The 20,457-nt window shown below is 43.5% G+C and overlaps 2 long non-coding RNA genes across 2 annotated transcripts in view; one reads left to right on the plus strand and one right to left on the minus strand.

The window, feature by feature from the left end:
- The window catches only part of LOC137650662 (uncharacterized), a 59,972-nt gene extending 41,378 nt beyond the window's left edge, over window positions 1–18,594 (plus strand). The window contains exons 2-3 of the long non-coding RNA XR_011046029.1: window positions 12,724–12,833; window positions 18,437–18,594. This is a non-coding gene — a long non-coding RNA (uncharacterized lncRNA). The remainder of the gene's footprint in view (window positions 1–12,723; window positions 12,834–18,436) is intronic.
- LOC137650664 (uncharacterized) overlaps window positions 1–20,457 on the minus strand; it is a 528,402-nt gene that overhangs the window by 130,178 nt on the left and 377,767 nt on the right. The gene's annotated exons all lie outside the window — the stretch shown is intronic.

Raw genomic sequence — 20,457 nt, forward strand, 5'->3', positions numbered from 1 at the left:
TTCCGTGGAAGAACTCACTAGGACGTGTCCTATTCAGCTGCTGAGATCCTAAGCCAGGAAAAGGTGGCGAAGTGTGCCATGCAGGCAACTTCGTGGCTTGACATCTGGCTGGGGTTTCTGGGCATCCTGGTGCGGTCTGAGGATCTGTCCAAAGAAAGCACCAGGAAGGCACTGGAGACATTCTTGCTCTCAGGCACGCGGACCATCGAGTTTCTGGCCCACCAAGTCTCGAGCTTGTGGGCCAGCACGATTCTCAAACGGCAGGACGGCAGTGGCTGAGAGATTCCACCAGAAGGTCCCCAGTTCCGACGTTAGCAGGCTCAGACACTTCCGTGCTCGGTTAGAGTTTGTTTGAGCCTAAGGACGTGGAGCTAACCACTGAGAGGTGGAGGAAGTCTAACCAGGACTCCCTCATCCATAGGGCCCTGACATCGAGGCCCTACAAACCTCCAGCAGCCCAACAGCCCCGTCCAGCTAAGGACACAAAGAAGACGACAGCAGAAAAGCCGAAGGTGTCTAAGCCCTTTCCTGCCAAGAGCAGGAGCAAAAAGTCCTCCAGGGGAGGTAAAAATTCTAGAGGAAACGGCCGAGGCTGTAGACACTAGGATTGGCAGTCCCCCTGCATGTCCACCAGTGGGGGGATGCCTACAAAGTTGCGCGACAAGGTGGTAGCAACTCGAGGCAGATACCTGGACGATTTCCGTGATCGGTCAGTCAGGGTTATCACATCCCGTTCATAGCTTCTCTACTTCCCGACAGCGAATCCAGTGTCATTGAGCTCCCTTATTATGGGATCAGTAAGGAGGCAGGCCCTCCGGGCAGAAGTCCAGACCATGTTGAAGAAGGACGCTCTTCAAGAGGTAGTTGACGGGTCCCCAGGCTTCTACAGTCGACTTTCTTGTAAAGATGGCGTCTGGATGCTGGAGACCAGTCATCGACCTCTCAACCCTGAACGGGTTTGTCAAGCAGACTCCGTTCAGTATGGAGACGGCAGACACGGTCAGACTTGCAGTGAGACCACAAGACTTCATGTGTACACTGGACCTGAAGGACGCTTACTTCCACATCCCAGTCCATCCGTCTTCAAGGAAGTACTTAAGATTTTGCCTAGACGACAAGATCTATCAGTTCAAGGTGCTGTGCTTCGGTCTCTCCACAGCCCCTCAGGTGTTCACCAGAGTGTTCACCCTGATATCATCGTGGGCTCACAGGAGCCGCATCCGTCTCCTTCGTTATCTGGACGACGGTTGATCCTAGCGGACTCGGAGGCAACCCTTCTTCGCCACCGAGACAAGCTTCTCGAACTTTGCCAGGATCTAGGGATCATGGTAAATCTCGAGAAGTCCTCTCTGCAGCCCTCTCAGAAACTGGTATACCTAGGCATGGTCATAGACACCAATCTCCACAAAGCCTTCCCATCAGACGACAGGATAGCAACGCTGAGGAAGGTCGCAAGGCCTTTCCTCAATCGAGAAGAACTTCCAGCCCAAACGTGGTTACGTCTCCTCGGCCACCTCTCCTCCCTGGCCCGTCTGGTTACCAACGGTCGCCTCAAAAATAAGATCTCTCCAGTGGCGACTCAAGTCCCGGTGGAATCAAGGACACGATTCCCCGGACACTTTGATCCCTGTGGGTCATTCGGAACAGACAGACCTCCAGTGGTGGGTGGCTGATGAGAACCTACGAAAGGGAGTGGATCTTCTTGTCCTTCCCCCGGATTTGATGTTGTTCTCGGACGCATCAAAGAAAGGGAGGGGGGCCCACGTTCTGAACTACAGGACCTCAGGCCTGTGGTCAGGATCAGAAAAGTACCTTCACATAAACCTGCTAGAAATGAAGGCTGTGTTCCTGGCACTTCAGAAGTTCCACCAAGTCCTGGCGGGCCACTCTGTGGTGGTGATGAGCGACAACACCACGGTGGTGGCTTATATCAACAAGCTAGAAGGTACCTTTTCAGAACAGCTATCCCATCTTGCAGTAGAGATTCTGAGATGGCTCGAAGTCCACTCGATCACACTAGCGGCTCGCTTCATTCCAGGCAGAAGGAATGTGCTCGCCGACAGTCTGAGCAGAGCGACGCAGATAGTAAGTACCGAGTGGTCTTTGGATCCTCAAGTAGCCAACAAAGTCCTGACTTTGTGGGGTTCCCCGACTGTGGATCTGTTCGCTACAGCGTTGAACTTCAAGCTCCCGCTGTACTGCTCCCCAGTCCCGGACCCCAAGGCTCTCTGGCAAGATGCCTTCCAACAACGGTGGGACAACATCGATTTGTACGCCTTTCCCCCGTTATGTCTGATGAGGAGGGTGCTCAACAAGACCAGAATATTGGTCAATCTATCAATGACCCTGATAGCCCCGCTATGGCATCACGCAGAGTGGTTCCCGGACCTTCTGCAACTCCTTACAGAGATTCCGAGAGAACTCCCTCCACGTCACAAGCTACTCAAACAACCACACGCCAACATCTTCCACAAAGGTGTAGCTTCGCTTCGACTTCACGCATGGAGACTATCCAGCATCTCCTCACTGAGAGAGGATTTTCGCAACAAGTTGCGAATAGGATGTCTGGACACCTGCGCAAGTCATCCGCAGGGGTCTACCAGGCGAAGTGGCGAGTCTTCTGTGGTTGGTGTCGTGGAAGGGGTATCTCTCCACTCGATGCCACTATTCCAGCAATAGCAGAGTTCCTCGTGTATCTGCGGGAGGAAGTGCGCCTTTCAGTCTCGGCATTGAAAGGCTATCGCTCAGCCTTAAGTCTTGCCTTCAGGCTTAAAGGAGTGGACATTTCTTCCTTGCTGGAACTTTCCCTTCTCATACGAAGTTATGAACTTACCTGCCCGCAGTCAGAAGTGAGACCACCTCCATGGAACGTGGTTTGAGTTCTCAGGTCCATGAAGATGCCTCCCTACGAACCATTACGCCAGGCTTCTGATCGCCACCTTACCTGGAAGACGGTGTTCCTGCTAGCGTTAGCCTCAGCCAAGCGAGTCAGCAAATTGCATGGTCTCTCGTACGACATCACCCATTCAAGGGGATGGAGGGAGGTAACGTTCAGGTTCGTCCCTGAGTTTATTGCAAAGACTCAGAATCCGGGAGTGCTTGACCCTCGGTTCGACACTTTCCAGGTTTCAAGTCTTCGTACTGTAACAGATGACCCAGACCATCTCCTACTGTGCCCATTAAGGAGTCTGAGGTTGTATCTTAAAAGAACAGCTGCAGTTTGTCCCCAGTTGCAAGCCTTGTTCGTGAGCACTGGGAAAACGAAGAGGAGGGTCACCAGGATTACTATCTAGGCCTGGATTTGCAAGGTAATACTGTACACCTGGCCTTGAATCCTGACCCTTTTCCGTCACGTCGCCCTAGAGCACATGATGTCAGGGGCATAGCTACGTCCCTGGCCTTCAAGAAAAAATATTCAGTGACGCACGTCCTGCAAGCTGGGTGTGGAAGCGTCAGACCACCTTCACGGCCCACTACCTGCAAGACGTTACATACAGGAGGCTCGATACGTTCTCTATCGGCCCTGTGGTGGCTGCACAACAGCTGGTCTGACCTCAGGCTCCTTAACGGACAAGTAGCAGAAGGTTGAAGCCATTGTTACCCGGTTTTAGTCTGCGTGAATGAAAAGATCTGTCTGGCCCTTATTCTTTTCTTCATCCTCTCCTCCCTTGGAGAAAGCAGCATCCTGGGTTCTCTGCACAGCTGCAGCAGTTTCACAGCATGCTAGCGAGGCGCAGGGACTCCTTATTTCCTGAGTACTTACACACTCGAATATGGAGTCCCCGGGCAAAGCCAAAGCCAGTATGGCAGGGACTTACCGCCCTTCCTAAGGGTTAAGTCACCCCATGTAAATAGCGTGGTTTATATTTCAGTTACTGAACAAATGACAAATTCGTAGATAATTTTTATTTTTCCTAACTATGCAAACCTTAGCTATTTACACATTTGCCCGCCAGCCCTGTCCCCCGGGATAAGTCCTACCTCTAAACAAAGTGAAGCATTCACTAGTGTGTGTGTGTGGAGGGGGGGGGGTAGCAAGCTACCCCTCCCTACCCCCCGCTAACTAGCGGTGGGGTAGTAAACCCTCGTTAAAATTCTAATGGCTCGTCATTCAGCTACGCCGAAGTAATTACCCCCATGTAAATAGCTAAGGTTTGTATAGTTAGGAAAAATACAAATTATCTACGAATGTCATTTTTATGATAAAACAAAGTTTTATGAATACCATATTTCCCGTGTGATAAGACGCTACAAGTGGTAAGACGCACCCTTAAATCAGCAATGCAGTTTTAGAGAAAAAAAAATTAGGATTTTAAAAACTTCTTAGCAGAAATCCATGGTCAGTGACTCTAGCGTGATTATTGTCTGGCACTGTAACTTTTCTTATTTTGGGTGTATTATGAAATGTTCAAGTTAATATTTATTAGCTATATGGCGATTATCCCAATTCTATTACATATTCTTATAAGAAACAACTAAACCAGTCTTAGTTTCCACCAAAACTAAATGTTTACTCATAGTGCTTGGTGTTTCAAGTGATGTTTGCATGATGAAAGCAGTGTTGCCAAAGGTTCTTTATAAAATTTTGGTAAAGATGTAAAATTCTAGTAATAGTTCCAAAATTCCTCATATACCCTATAAATTTTCACACAAAATGTAGTTGTTCCGTAACCAAAATACAAACCACGCTATTTAATATGGGTATTACTTTCAGCGTAGCTGAAATGACGAGCCATTAGAATTTTAACGAGGGTTTACTACCCCCTCGCTAGTTAGCGAGGGGGTAGGGAGGGGTAGGTAGCTACCCCTCTCCCCTCACACACCTGTGACTAGCTCACTTTGCTTTTGGCTCGGGTGATGAACAGACGTGTCTGCTCCCACCCTCGCTTATTGACAGCCTTTGATCTTGTTTTTCTTTTTCTTTTCAGTGTGCTTGGAAGTTGGCCTCTACTATGCAGAAGTGTCCTGGATTACCTGACCGCCCTTGTGGTACATATATGTCGGCAGTCGAAACGGACCCTCACACCTTATGTTCTTTTTGCAGGGGCCAACGGTGTGACAGAGATAAAGTGTGTAGGAAGTGGTCTACCTCCCAGTGGGAGAGGTTTTCCCGGCGACGGCAGAAGAAGTCCAAATGGGATATTTCTCCTTCAAGGGTTTCCTTGAAAAAGGAAATTTTCAAGGACTCTTCTTCTGTAGCCCAAACCTCCTTCGAAGCTCCCACTCGATCGGTCTCTCCCGAGAGGCCGTCGAGTGGTAGCGTAGGCCATACTAATGTTGACCGACCTTGGGGTTCGGGAGAGGAAGTAGCCTCCCATAGTGAGGCAGTTCCTCCTCCTCCCCTGGGGGAGGATATTTCTGATAACAATGTTGCTGATGATGATTTGTTACAGCTTTGGGCTTCCTTGGGGCTTAAGGGTTCGCCCTCCAAGGAAGCCCTGTTTGACATAATCAGGTTGGGGGCTGCTGTCAAACAGTCGCCGGAGTAGCAGAGGTTGATCCTCTGTCTATTGTCGACGTTGTTGTGGCAGGGGCTTCCGACGAGTTAGGTCAAACCCCTGCTTTGGTTCCTGATGCAGCTGAAGGCTTAGTTCCCCCCCCCCCCCGAACATCCTTCGAGGGAGGAGCTAAGTCCAACGGTCTCTCCTGCAGGTGATTCTCCCCCTCAGGGGAGTTCACTGACAGACTCCTCTTCGGAGGACTGATAATGGTCTGCCAGCCACCCCACAGAGGACGTATCAGACGGAAGGCTCGCCCTTCTCTTCGCCATAGAGGTCTTCCTTTTCCCCACAAAGGAGTTAGGAGGCCCCTCTTCGGTTCTTTACCTTCGCAGTCCCCCGCAGAGGATCCTCCCCGCCGTGCACCGACCGTTGCAGTTGCATCCCTGGACCTCTCTGCTGATCGTTCACGATCTCCTTCGCTTGCCAGACCTTTGGACCTGCCGTCTCCGTTCCTGGCTGCTGATGCGCTGTGGGTGCCCACGCACCCCGTTATCCAACGGGCATTAGTCCCTTCGAGGCAAAAGGGGCTTTCTCGCATTGTGAGTAAGTCCCTCAAGCGCTAGGTATCCCCTGCGCGCCAACGTTCTCCTGCGCGCTCGCGCACAATTGTGCACAAGCGCTCGCCTGCTGTGAAGTCTTCTCACCGTCAGAGACAACGCCCCAGTGACCTCCTGCAGCTGAGACTATGCGCCAGCGCTCTCCTGTTCGCCAGTGCTCTCCTGTACGCCAGCGATCTTCTCCTCGCCAGCGCACAACTGCGCGCCCTCATCTTGATGCGCACCACGCGCTCCCACGATCTCCTGCTTGCCAGCGCTCTTCACCTGTTCACCAGCGTTCACCTGCGCGCCCATGATCTCTGGATCTGGGCGCAGGTTGAAGGCCAGCTCTCCAAGCTCGCCTCCTCCAGCCGTTCCACTGCTCGCAACAAGCTCCTCCCTCCTCCTCGTATCCACCAGAGGAGGTACTTTGAGATCATGGAGGAGTCTTGTTTAGCTCTTCCCTTGCACCACTCTGTGGAAGAGCTTACCAAGGGAGTCCCTCTTGAGAGACACTCTAGCCGGCAAGTGACTTTCTCGGCGACAGAGATCCTAAGCCAGGAGAAGGTTGCGAAGTGTGCCATGCAGGCTACTTCGTGGCTGGACATCTGGCTGGGGTCTCTTGGCATCCTGTTGCGATCCAAAGACCTGTCTAAGGAGAGCACCAGGAAGGCCCTGGAGACCTTCCTCCTCTCGGGCACCCGCACCATTGAGTTTCTGGCCCACCAAGTCTCGAACTTGTGGGCCAGTTCGATCCTGAAACTACGTGATGCGGTGGCAGAGAGGTTCCACTCGAAGGTCCCAACCGTCGAGGTCAGCAGGCTCAGACATTCTTCCATTTTGGGGAAGAGTGAGTTTGAGCCTAAAGACGTGGAACAGGCAGCCGAGAGGTGGAGGAAGTCCAACCAGGACTCCCTCCTTCATAGGGCTCTTACATCGAAGCCTTATAAACCTCCGGCATCTCAACACCCTCGCTCGTCAGAGACGACGAAACCGGCTGTGGCAGCAAAGACAACGGTGTCGAAGCCCTTTCCTGTCAAAGACAAGAAAGGCAAAAAGTCCTCCAGGGAAGGTAAGCCCTGGAGAGATTGGCCGAGGCCACAAACGCTAGGATTGGCAATCCACCTGCATTTCCACCAGTGGGGGGATGCCTTCAAAGTTGCGCAGACAGGTGGCAGCAACTCGGGGCCGATTCCTGGGCGATTTCCGTAATCAGTCAGGGATATCGCGTCCCGTTCATAACATCTCTACCTCCCTGACAGCGGATCCAGTGTCGTTGAGCTCCTTTGCCATGGGATCGGCAAGGGGGCAAGCCCTACGGGCAGAAGTCGAGACCATGTTAAAGAAGGGCGCTCTCCAGGAGGTCGTCGACGGTTCCCCAGGCTTCTTCAGTCGACTCTTTCATGTAAAGAAGGCGTCTGGAGGCTGGAGACCAGTCATCGATCTCTCAGCCCTGAACAGGTTTGTCAAACAAACCCCGTTCAGCATGGAGACGGCAGACACGGTCAGACTTGCGGTGAGACCACAAGACTTCATGACTGGACCTGAAGGACGCGTACTTCCAGATCCTAATCCATCCGTCTTCTAGGAATTACTTAAGATTCAGCCTAGACAACAAGATCTACCAGTTCAAGGTGCTGTGTTTTGGTCTCTCCAGAGCACCTCAGGTATTCACCAGTGTGTTCACCCTGATTTCTTCGTGGGCACATAGGATCGGCATCCGTCTCCTCCGTTATCTGGACGACTGGCTGATCCTGGCAGACTCGGAGTCGACCCTTCTTCGACACCGAGACAAGCTTCTGGGACTTTGCCAAGATCTAGGGATCATGGTAAATCTCGAGAAGTCTTCTCTGCTTCCAACTCAGCGACTGGTATATCTAGGCATGATCTTGGACACCAATCTCCACAAAGCCTTCCCATCAGACGACAAGATAGCAAGGCTGAGGAGGGTTGCAGATCCTTTCCTCAGACGAGAAGAACTCCCAGCCCAATTGTGGTTACGTCTCCTCGGTCACCTTTCCTCACTGGCCCGTCTAGTTCCAAATGGTCGCCTCAGGATGAGATCCCTGCAATGGCGACTAAAGTCCCGGTGGAATCAAGGACACGATTCCCCCGACGTCTTGGTCCCTATGGGTCCTGCGGAACGGACGGACCTTCAGTGGTGGGTGACGGACGAAAACCTTCGAAAGGGAGTGGATGTTCTCGTCCTCCCCCCGGATTTGACGCTGTTCTCGGTCGCCTCAAAAAAAGGGTGGGGGGCCTATGTTCTGAACTACAGGACCTCAAGCCTCTGGTCAGAATCAGAAAAGTGCCTCCACATAAACCTGCTAAAAATGAAGGCCGTATACCTAGCACTTCAACAGTTCCAACAATACCTGGCGGGTCACTCTGTGGTGGTGATGAGCGACAACACCACGGTAGTGGCTTACATAAACAAGTAGGGAGGTACCTTTTCAGAGCAGCTATCACATCTTGCAGTAGAGATACTGAGATGGACCGAAGTCCACTTGATTCCACTATCAGCTCTCTTCATTCCAGGCAAGAGGAATGTGCTCGCCGACAGTCTGAGCAGGGCATCTCAGATAGTGAGTACTGAGTGGTCTTTGGATCATCTAGTAGCCAACAAAGTCCTGACTTTGAGGGGTTCCCCAACGGTGTATCTGTTCGCGACAGCTTTGAATTTCAAGCTTCCGCTGTACTGCTCCCGAGTCCCGGACCCCAAGCCACTCTGGCAAGATGCCTTTCAACAACAGTGGGACAACATCGACGTTTACGCTTTTCCCCCGTTATGTCTGACGAGAAGGGTACTCATCAAGACCAGGATATCGGTCAACCTTTTGATGACCTTGATAGCTCCGCTATGGCATCACGCAGAGTCGTTCCCGGACCTTCTGCAGCTCCTGACGGAATTCCGAGAGAACTTCCTCCTAGACACGAACTACTCAGACAACCACATACCAACATCTTCCACAAAGCTGTAGCATCGCTGCGGCTTCACGCCTGGAGACTATCCAGCGTCTCCTCACAGTGAGAGGCTTTTTGCAACAAGTTGCTGAAAGGATGTCTCGACACCTGCGAAAGTCATCCCCAGGGGTCTACCAGGCAAAGTGGAGTGTCTTCTGTGGTTGGTGTCGTGGAAGGGGTATCTCTCCACTCGATGCCACTATACCAGCAATAGCTTAGTTTCTCGTGTTTTTGTGGGAAGAAATACGCTTTTCAGTCTCGGCAGTGAAAGGCTATCGATCAGCCTTAAGTCTTGCCTTCAGACTCAAAAGAAATGGACATTTCCTCTTCGCTGGAACTTTCTCTACTCATAGGAAGTTATGAAGTTACCTGCCCTCAGTTGGAAGTGAGACCTCCTCCATGGAACGTGGTTCGAGTCCGCTAGTCCCTTAAGAGACCTCCTTTCGAACCATTACGCCAGGCTTCTGATCGCCACCTGACTTGGAAGACTGTGTTCCTACTTGCTTTGGCCTCGGCCAAGCGAGGCAGCGAACTTCATGGTCTCTTGTATGACATCGCCCATTCAAGGGGATGGGGGAAGGTAACGTTCAGATTCATCCCTGAGTTTGTTGCTAAGGTTCAAAATCCAGGATTGCCGGACCCTCGGTTTGACTCTTTCCGGATTTTGAGTCTCCGTTCTGTAACAGATGACCCAGACCATCTCCTACTGTGCCCAGTAAGGAGTCTGAGGCTCTATCTTAAGAGAACAGCTGCAATTCGTCCTCGGGTGCAAGCACTGTTCGTGGGCACAGGAAGGACTAAGAGGAGGGTCACTAAGAATACAATCTCAGCATGGATTTGCAGGGTTATCCATCATTCCCTGAATCCCGACCCTCCTCCGTCACGTCGCCCTAGAGCACATGATGTCAGAGGCTTTGCTACGTCCCTGGCATTCAAGAAGAATTACTCAGTGACGCAGGTTTTGGAAGCGTCAAACGACCTTCACAGCCCACTACCTGCAAGACGTGACCCACAGGAGGCTCGATACGTTTTCTATCGGCCTTGTGGTGGCTGCACAACAGCTGGTTTAAACCTCAGGCTCCTTAATGGACAAGTAGCAGAAGGTTAAGGGCATTGTTACCCGGTTTTAGTCTGCATGAATGAGAAGGTATGCCTGGCCCTTATTCTTTTCTTCCTTCTCCCCTCTCTTGGGGAAAGCAGCATCCTGGGTTCTCTGCACAGCTGACCTCAAACCACTGCAGGTAAACCATGTTTCCTTGTGTTCCTAGTATTAAGATAATAATGTCACATCCCCATACCCTTACGAGGTGGTATTGGGAACGTCCTATCCTAGAATTCCATCTAAAGAACTTCAGGTCAGCTTCCTAGGACGAGTCACACTTCATTCCCTCACACACAAGCTTACGTAGGCCGTGGTCCTTGCAGAGCAAGGCACTTGCGAGGTCAGGGACTCCTTATCTTGAGCACTGACACACTCAGATACTGAGTCCCCGGGCAAAAAGCCAAAAGCTAGTAACGTCTGGGACTTAACACCCTACCTAAGGGTTAAGTCACCCATATTAAATAGCATGGTTTGTATTTCGGTTACGGAACAAATGACAAATTCGTAGATAATTTGTATTTTTCCTAACCATACAAACCTTAGCTATTTAATCAAACTTGCCCGCCAGCCCTGTCCCCGGGAAGTCCTACCTCTAAGCAAAGTGAGCTTGTCACAGGTGTGTGAGGGAAGGAGGGGTAGCTAGCTACCCCTCCCTACCCCCTCGCTAACTATCGAGGGGTAGTAAACCCTCGTTAAAATTCTAATGGCTCGTCATTTCAGCTACGCCGAAAGTAATATGCATGTTAAATAGCTAAGGTTTGTATGGTTAGGAAAAATTCAAATTATCTACAAATTTTTCATTTATTGATTATAGAAATCTATAAATTTTTAGGTGGAATACTTTCACTACTGTTTATGTGATTCTGGGTCTAGTTACTTTTCTGCCAACTTGGTAATACTGCACTCAACTAACAGAAGTTTTTTCAAAGGACGAATTCAGCAACTGTCCGTTTGTATTATTTTGGAACTCAGACAACAAAGTCATTGTCAATATATTGCTTTATTGCAAAATATCAACAAAATATGAGGAAATAGATATATACTGAATAAACAACTCGTATATCATAGTGTCGTGTGCTACGAGAGCACTAGTTGGCATGTTTACTTGCGGAAGGGTAGGGAGTCATCAGCTTCTTACCAAAATAAACAAATAATTTGCTACTATACTTCGTAAGAATGAAGTGCAATATAAAAATTAATGAATTTATATTATATGAATGATAATTGTAGGTTTATATTCTATCTCTCGTGAGTTTGAGTGCTTGTATGTCAATAGTTTGGTGTTTGAGGTGTGTCAAACTCCCCTATACAACTTTTTCTTAGTGTTAGGATGCAGGGTAATATTGGGGGTCATTTTTCAGGAAAAAAAGGTGCGTATTATGACACGGGAAATGCGGTACTTATCTGGCAGTTATATATATATTATAAGGCCCACCCACCTCCCCTCAGGAGACAGGTCGGGCAAAGATGATCAGAGGAACAGAAAACGGGAATGATTGCAAGTACCACCCTGTATGGGTTGTTAACCACCTAACCGCACAACCACCACATGGTGGTTGCAGCAATTTTTGAAAATTTCTGCCGGACGTCAGAGACTAAGCTATATATATATATAATTGCCAGGTAAGTATTCATAGAACTTTGTTTTATCATAAAAACTCCATTTTTTAACCAATTTAGACCTTATAAGTACTGTACTTATGCTCAAGTCCCTGAATGTACTTTTACAGCCCCTATCCTCACCCCTATTTTTCTTTAGTTCCATCATAACGACCATATGCTCTTGTTGTTATTTAATAGAGTGGGGGGTAACATAAGTATGTTTTAGGAAAAAATTACCTGGTATAAGAGTTTTTACACATGTGGAGTCATCTCTTCATCCGTATAATTCCCTACCTGTGGTCATCTGGATGCCTTTAGACCTCAATTGAATCTGTGAGCTTGTAATCAATCAGTCAAGGTTGCTAAGTGAAAGCATCATGCATGCAGGTTTTTTGTAACCACATTTAAGGGCACTTTATTTTTTTTCTAAAGCCTACGTTCTAGTGTGACATAACTCCTGATCAGAATATTTTTTGTTTAAAAGACCTTTCAGCATGGCACTATTGTCCAGAACTTACAAGCTATTGGTGGGCCTGGCATAGTCGGTGAATTAGATGAATCGAAGTTTGGAGTGTCCAAATACAACAAAGGTAGACCTTTGTTGGTGGATGGGTATTTGGTGGCATAGAGCTGGAGAGCAAAAAAACTCTGGTTGATCAACCAAAAAATGGACATTCACTTGTGCTGTTAATAAAACATTTTATTAATTTGGGGTGCTTAATCCAGAGTGATTCATGGAAAAGCTATACAGATCTTGCCACTTGAGGATATGTGTAATTTTGTGTTAATCATTCAGAAAATTTTATGGATACAGGCAGGTGCACATATCCAAAATATCGAGAGGTTTCAGGGAGATGTAAAAAAATTACATTCTCGTTGGTAGAATGCAAAAAGAATGTTTAGTTCAATATTCATATGTCTTTATCCACCAGGCAAAATTCATTTTGATACAAATTTTGAATTTTTTTTTTTTTTTTATGAACTATCATACTAATATGTGTTTATTTCACCACCACAGGAGGCCCGAGCATTTACACCATTTCCTGCTTCAAGCTACCAACTTGTATCCTGACCCAATTCTCCCACCATCTATATAGGATCCTAAACCATCTACCTCACAAATTTGAGGTAAGGATTACCGTAGGCCTACAGTACTTATGATACTTTGGTAGTGATTCTGTGGATAGCATGTGCGAGATAACCATGTAATGCTTGCCAGAACACAGAAGCTGAGAGATAATTTTTATTTTTTAGCAAAGTGATTCACGGTGGTGTAAAACCCATTTAAGGGACATGTGAATCATAGGTATTTATGATAATTTAGTTTCACTCCACTTATACTAGGGTCTCCCATAATTTTTATTACAGGGAGGGGGTAGAAAACCTTATGAACAGGTGTTGTCCCGTAATGATCATGGTAAAAAAATGAATGAGTATAGAAAATACTGTTTATGGTTCATGTACTGTGCAAGCGAGCCAAAGGGGAGTACAGTAGAGCCATTTGTGGTACGTAATATAAATTATTGTATAGATAATTATATTTTGATAGCACAGCACATCTATGTACCGCTTGCAAGAACATTGGAGCAGTGAGATAATGTTTATTTGTTAGCAAAGTGAGTCACAGGATTACAAAACCAGTTGAGGGACATGCGAATCATATGAATTTATGATATATTTTCACGCTACTTTTAATGGAGCCCCTCATTATTATGATGGGGGGAGGGTATGAAACTTATGAACAGCTGTTCTCCCCTAATAATCATGGTTAAAAATTAATAAATCACAACATACTGAGTAGGGAAAATATATGGTTCATGTATTTGGCCAGAAGGTAAAGTACTATATATTTGCTGTTCAATTTATAGCTATACAGGAATACACTACAAGAAATGGGTGATTCTGACTATTTTGTCATTCTTCTCTGTATGGCTAATGAGCCTTGGACATAATAACTTGGGTATCGATTGACTAACATGTGAAAGCCACTTACTTTTCGAAGTCCATTCTATACTTTTAAGACTGTTTGTGGGTTGCAGTACTTTAGTAGTTACTCAAGAGGATGGATTGTGCAGCGCATCCATTTACCACTTACCAGAATAGAAGAGCAGCAAGATAATGTTTATGCGAGTGACTTAATGTGAATCATAGGTAATTCAGGTACTTTATCTTCATGCCATTTACACGAATTATATAATTTTGCAACTAGTTATCTTGTGTTTATTATACATTTATCATTACTATTGCTGCAAATCTTTTTTTTTCCCTCCACCCAAAACAATGGTTTCCCACTGGGATCCCATAGGATTGTTATTGTATGGGGGAGGGTTTGGACACCTTATAAACGGGTGGTTTGCTCCCGATATTCATTTTCAAAAATGGATAAATCACAAAATAATAATTAGGAAAAATATATGGTTCATGTATTTAGCTATAAATTAAAGTATCATATATTTACCTAAGAACAGTTGTCTCAATTTTTTGCGGCTTTACAAATCAATGGCTTATGCTATTGTCCTATGGATTTAGGACTTTTCCATATCTGATGTATTTACTAACTGACCTTTTGAACCCAATGAAACTTCCAAAAGTTTTATGCTACAGGTCTCAAAGTTTTATGTAACAATCATTTCTTAAACCCTATGGAGTTACTTAATGGCTAATGTGTTTGTTGAAAATGCTTGTGGGGTAACAAAATATATAAGGTCATCTTCATTTACTCACAGGCTGCCACTTGTGTAATAAGTGCTTTAAGGAGAATACAGTCTATTTATACTGGCATTTAATCAAAGTAAGTGATGTATATAAGAAGCTCTGTGTAATGTACATAAGATCTGTTTAATGTTTACCAAGTGATATAGCATCATTATTTATCAAATGGAATACTTACAGCAGATGAAGACTACAATCAATGAGGAATAGCACCTGAGGCTATGGTAGGTGGTGGGGTTTAGTTGATACCAAACAATCATCTTTCACTGTTTTCCCCACCCTAATCCCAGGTTTCCTGAGACGCACTTGATACACGTATTTTTCTAGCCGAGTTTGGTGTGATTTATGCTCGTCTCGTTTGTACACTGTGTAATTCACTTTTTATGGTATCGCCACCTGTAAAACATCATTTCCCACTGAGAATCCACGATAATTGTGCCATTTAAGGGGTTGAGAAGAGTAAAAACTAATGGTTGGAAATGCTGGACACATTAATATATGGTTCACTTATAAGAGAAGAAAATTAGTATCATATCTTCTAACAAACTATATTATCTAATATAAACAAACTATGTATCACAAAATATTTGAACAGCAATGAATGCTATATCTTCAACTTGAGCGGGATAAATCCGGTTAACTGCAAGCAAATATATGTATTCTGGAATAATAATTTTAGTTGAATGCAATTTACACTGATTCAAAAGATCAGGTATCAAAAGAACCTTCTTTTTTTTGAGATGGAGGAACACTTCTAAAGCTAACGTTGCTAAGAGGAAATAGTGGGAAGGCTTTTTTATAGTAGGGAATCACTGAAAATTAGTAAAATATGATGATAAATGAGGAAAATGACAAGATATTTCCACAGCTGAATTTCACTTGATGTATTGTCTTTTAATTAATAAATGAAAATAATGATTTTTGCATTGTGCACATTTGATACTCATAATAACCACCCAAATATTTTTGACTTTGCAATTACATTCCCCACTCTATCCTACAATTATGTCGACCCTTTTGGGAAATCATTTGATTCTACATTAACATGATTATGCCTTTTGTCCTATAAATAAGCGATAACTTATACGCTAGCTGGAACGCCAATTGAATCATTAACAAGATAGATACGGTAGTTACAATAGGTAGGTGAGGATAGCCACCTACCTACCTGCCTGCCTGAGCCAAGCCACTTTTGGTTGCTACCAGGGTCCTAATTTTAAACCATCACTGTTGGAACTTTCTCTTACTTTGGTTTGTTTAATAGTTCATTTTTGCCAAGTGCATATTTACTTTAGATCAGTGGAAGAAGTAGCCTGAAAAATATAACAAGGTAAAGTTTTCCCTTTTAGGAATCTTAATTTTGTGTAGCTTCATGAGGTTAACTGGAGCATGAGCCTAGTGTAGCAGTTTATCATCATATCATCACGCCAACATTGTACCCACTACATAGCAGCCTGATTACCTTCATAGAGCTTCAAATTTGTACAGATTGGCTTCTTTTAACACCCACGAAGTATGTGGTTCATTGTCTATATGGGATGCCCACATGGGGCCTCAGTAGAGGCGGCGAGACCCTCTATGAAGACTGTCCGCAGTCCTCCAACTCTAGCCCTTACTCGATTAAGAGTAACCCAATCCTTTCTAGAGAGATTTGGTCCATGGGGAAGAAACTGACATGGGCTCTGTATGGCTTTGCCTGGTGGGCTGTGGTCTGTTTCTCTCCAGCATTCTAGATGGCAAGTTGATGACTCCATGGGGTCGAGGCTAGTGGTGGTTATGAAGCTTTTGCAGGATTTCGATCTTTGTCTAACCATTCATTGATCATAGCATGGGTGCTTTTCATCATTCTCTTGTTTTTGTTTTTGGGTCTTTGAAGGGGTTATTCAGCAGATATTTGGTGGTGTAATGCCTGCCAATCTATAGGGTACTGGGAGGGGCGTTGGTCTTAGGGCACCAGTAATTATGTGACATGCTTGATTGAGGTTGGCATTAACTTTATAGGGATGACATGACCTTTCCCAGACTGGTGAGCAGTATTCGGCAGTGGAGTAGTTGAGTGCCACAGGGTTTTTTTCTTAAGATTGAGGATTTATTTCCCATTTTGAATTAGCAAATTTGCCAAAGAGGTTATTTCTGGTAGCTACCTTCTCCTTTATTTTCCATACATGCCCCCTAAAAGATAGCGTAAAAGGTGCTTCTGATATACCGGAGGCAAGTGACCAGTCCCTGCTGGGATCAAGTACCTGCTCCTTCCTGTGGGGAACTCAGGACTATTAATCCTTATGACATTTGGCTGTTAACCTGTTAACTTCTTCACAAGTCTAGGCCATATGAAATGATGGCTAACCCCCATTTGTGGCAGTTATATCAAGTTTTACCCACTTTTACCCTTGCTATGTTTAGGGTTACCCAGTCCTTCCTGGTGAGGGTTGTTTCACTGGGCATCCCTTCGTTTAGGCTAGGCAGCTCCTCATTGGATGGCCATCAGTCGCTTTCCCGCCACTTTTCTAGCCTGTGAGTAGCTGCCCGAAAAGGCTTTTGTGAGATTTCAGTCTTGGCCTTGCTTCCTGATGATTGTGAAATGGATGCAAGGGGTCATTGATTTGTTTATGTTTTTCAGTTCTTGCTAGCATTTCTCGTCTTTTATTGGATGGTGGGATACCGTCTACTTTGTATGAAGATGGTAGAGGTGTTGGTTTTAAGATGCCAGTAATAATCTGACATGACTTATTTAGCTCTGATTCTACCTCATGTACATGGCTTAGATTGATACAAAGGGGCTCTAAAATTTAGGGACTTGCAATTGTGCAACGCTTTCTAAAGATTCGTTCATGTAAACACATTATAATGGTCAAAACCATATTAGTTTGATAGTTATGCTAAATAAAATTAGTAATTCGATGAGACAAAGGTAGGATAAGGCAGCCAATGGTGGATAAAGGCAGGATTATATTAAAGAATACGGTTGGATAGATTTTTCATTGATTTAAGGTAACATCGGTTAATCATTGGCAAGAGTCATATTGCTGTTTTGTTAATAGTTTTGGATAGGTTAGTTAAAGTATACCCAGTAAGTAAAAAACAACATCGAATAAGCTTGTCTGTGAACTAGTCGAGATTAGGTTAGTGAGTCAAAGAGTGTGTGATAAAGTTATCCATATTTAAACTAGTTAAGATGGTGAAGATTGTTGGAATAAGCTGGTTCATTGATTGAAGGTTAACCAGAAAATTCACTTAGATGTATTGAGTGAGTCAAAGATTGTGTTAAACTAGATAAGTAAGATGGTGAAGATTGTTGGAATAAGCGGGTTCATTAATTGAAGGTTAACCAGAAAATTCACTTAGATAAATTGATTGATATGGTAGGATAGCTGGAGTTATTTTATGGAGGATCCATGCGATACATAATGAAAGTTTAGTATGCCATTTCAATTACGAGAGTGGTATATTTCCTTGATAAATTTAGGAAGTTCCAGGTCTTATTTTAGGTGAGGGAACATGATAATTATTCATTTGCACAGCACTATACTCTTGTATACTAAGAAATATTCTACTCCTGAAACTGTTACTGTGTCAGTAAATCTTGTTTTTGCTCAGAATTTATAAACATCGTTTTTATATGAATGTTTTTATGAGTAGTTTGTGTTTTTGACCAGGTATCCTCTGTGGTGTAAGGTAGAATGTTTTATTCAGGGAATTTATGGTTTATCGAATATCTCTTGAAGAAAACAGTGGAATACCAGAAGTCTGTCATTCGATTTATGAAGTATTTCCTTGTTAGGATTCAGGAATTAATACTTTTTTGCTTTACATGATATACTTTGGGTTGTAATGGTTGCTATAATGAATATCGTGGACATGTCTGTCATTCTTTCCAATATTTTAGAATACTTTTTTATTTTTAGTTTATCATGCAGAATGTTTTACCAAAAGTGTAGTCATGATATTGAAGTGCACAGTAAAATATTCGAGTAAGAAAGATATATCTGTAAAATTAACGTCTGTTATTTATTTTTCAGACTAGAATCATCAAAATAACAGGAAATTATAGTCTCCTGCTCAAGCTAGAAAATTAAACTGCTGTAAGACATTCCTGATGACGTCAAGATGAAGATCTGCCGCAAATATTCTGGGATTTACTACAGACAAAATTTAATTTCAAAAGGAGTAGCAAATCGTCTCAACTGAAGTGGCCACACTATCATCAAACATTTTATTGTTACTATTATCACTAGCCAAATTACAATCTAGTTTGAAACCCAAGTGAAAACCCTTATGAGAAATATAATTATAGTCCTTCAAATATCCTAAATTCTCAATATACTAGGTATTGAGATTTTAGGGGGTTGTGTGTTACAAAGGTCACTCCATTTATATCCCATAGGTTCAATACTAGTCACTAACTGAGAATTGAAGAACAGAAGTCGAGTCAAAGTAAATAAGTCATTTACAATATCACCAAATTATTTTGAAGTTTATCAAAGTGTCTTTATTTATGGAATTTAATTATAAAAGCCATTAACTTTTACTCAGTTTAGTAGCAAGTATTTTACTGGCTCCTAATCTTTACAGAGTCAGTGCATATAAAGCTATTTTAGTTAATTTTGAATTTTCTGTATCTTTTCCTTAGTAAATACAAGTGAAGCTATTTTTTCTAGTAAATTCTAAACTTCTAAAATTTAATTTGAAAATTAGGTCCTGATCTACATTTTGAACATTGACTTTTCTGATTAAAATTCAGATTGCAATTTCTTAATTTTCAAATATTAAACAATCACAATCATTTGAATAGTTAATTGGTTCCAAGTACCTCTTAAAATGATTAGCCGAAATTATTATAGTTCATGTTAAATGGAGTGGCCTTATGTATTATTATAAATGTTTTTTTTTTGAAAAGGTAAATTTAACAATATCGATCAGGTAAGACTAACAAATGTAAATGAGGAAGGACTTCTGCCAAGAAATTTGCTGTTCATGTTTTCAATTTTTATTAACTATTGTTAAATCAAATGTTGATTTCCTCTGGACCTCTCAACATCAGGATTGTATTATTTTCAGAATTGTGTACTGTAAACAACTTATCTAAATGTGTGACTGAAGGGAAGTTGATATTAATTATTATTTTAGCAATTGAGTCAAATTCAAGTACATTAATTGCATGTGGATATAACCTCCAACTACTTATTTTAACTATGAATATTTTTTTCATCTCTTGTCTATGTTTACCATTTCATCTCTTTCTTTCGAGATTCTCATCCAATTAGTAGCAACTGACATTGAAATTTTCTCCTACACAACGTCGAATCTATGGTAGGCCTATGTTCTCTTAAAAGGCATAAGCAGATATGCTTAAGATCGTAGCTACTAGATAAAAAAAAATAGTCTGGTTTTCTAATTAGCCACAATTTGTCACAGTTCAATAACTTTTTTATCCTTTTGGGGGGGATAGCTAATCATATTTTAGGAATCTACACGGTTATAGGTTTTGCTATTTTGAATATACCAGAGAAGTAAAATAAATGCTAATTGATGATTTTTGCCAATATATTTCAAAATTTACGAGAGAAATAAAAAATGAATATCGATGATTATATACTAGAGAAATAAAAAATGCTAATTGATAATTTTGGCTTATATATTTCAAAATATGCTAAAGTAAAATTTTTTTTATTGCTAATTTAGCTTTTATATTTCAAAATAACCGTTCTATTTCCTTTCCTCTAGTGGTAATGACATATATTCTTCTTATTTGAAGACTATATAAATCTCCAGTACTAGAATTATTTCCATATATTTCACTTGAAGAGAGAGAGAGAACCAAGTATGCTTTGTAAAAAATTCGTTTTTTATTTATTGAATAAATTTTTTGTGCGAGTAACTGGTCCGTTCATGATTAGAATAATTTTGAATGTTTATGATGGGAATCCCTGTGTTTTAGTATTGCTTAGTATCAGAAGCCTAATATCTCTCTCTCTCTCTCTCTCTCTCTCTCTCTCTCTCTCTCTCTCTCTCTCTCTCTCTCTCTCTCATATGTAGGATC

This window comes from Palaemon carinicauda, chromosome 12, assembly GCF_036898095.1.
Source record: "Palaemon carinicauda isolate YSFRI2023 chromosome 12, ASM3689809v2, whole genome shotgun sequence".
NCBI lineage: Eukaryota > Metazoa > Arthropoda > Malacostraca > Decapoda > Palaemonidae > Palaemon > Palaemon carinicauda.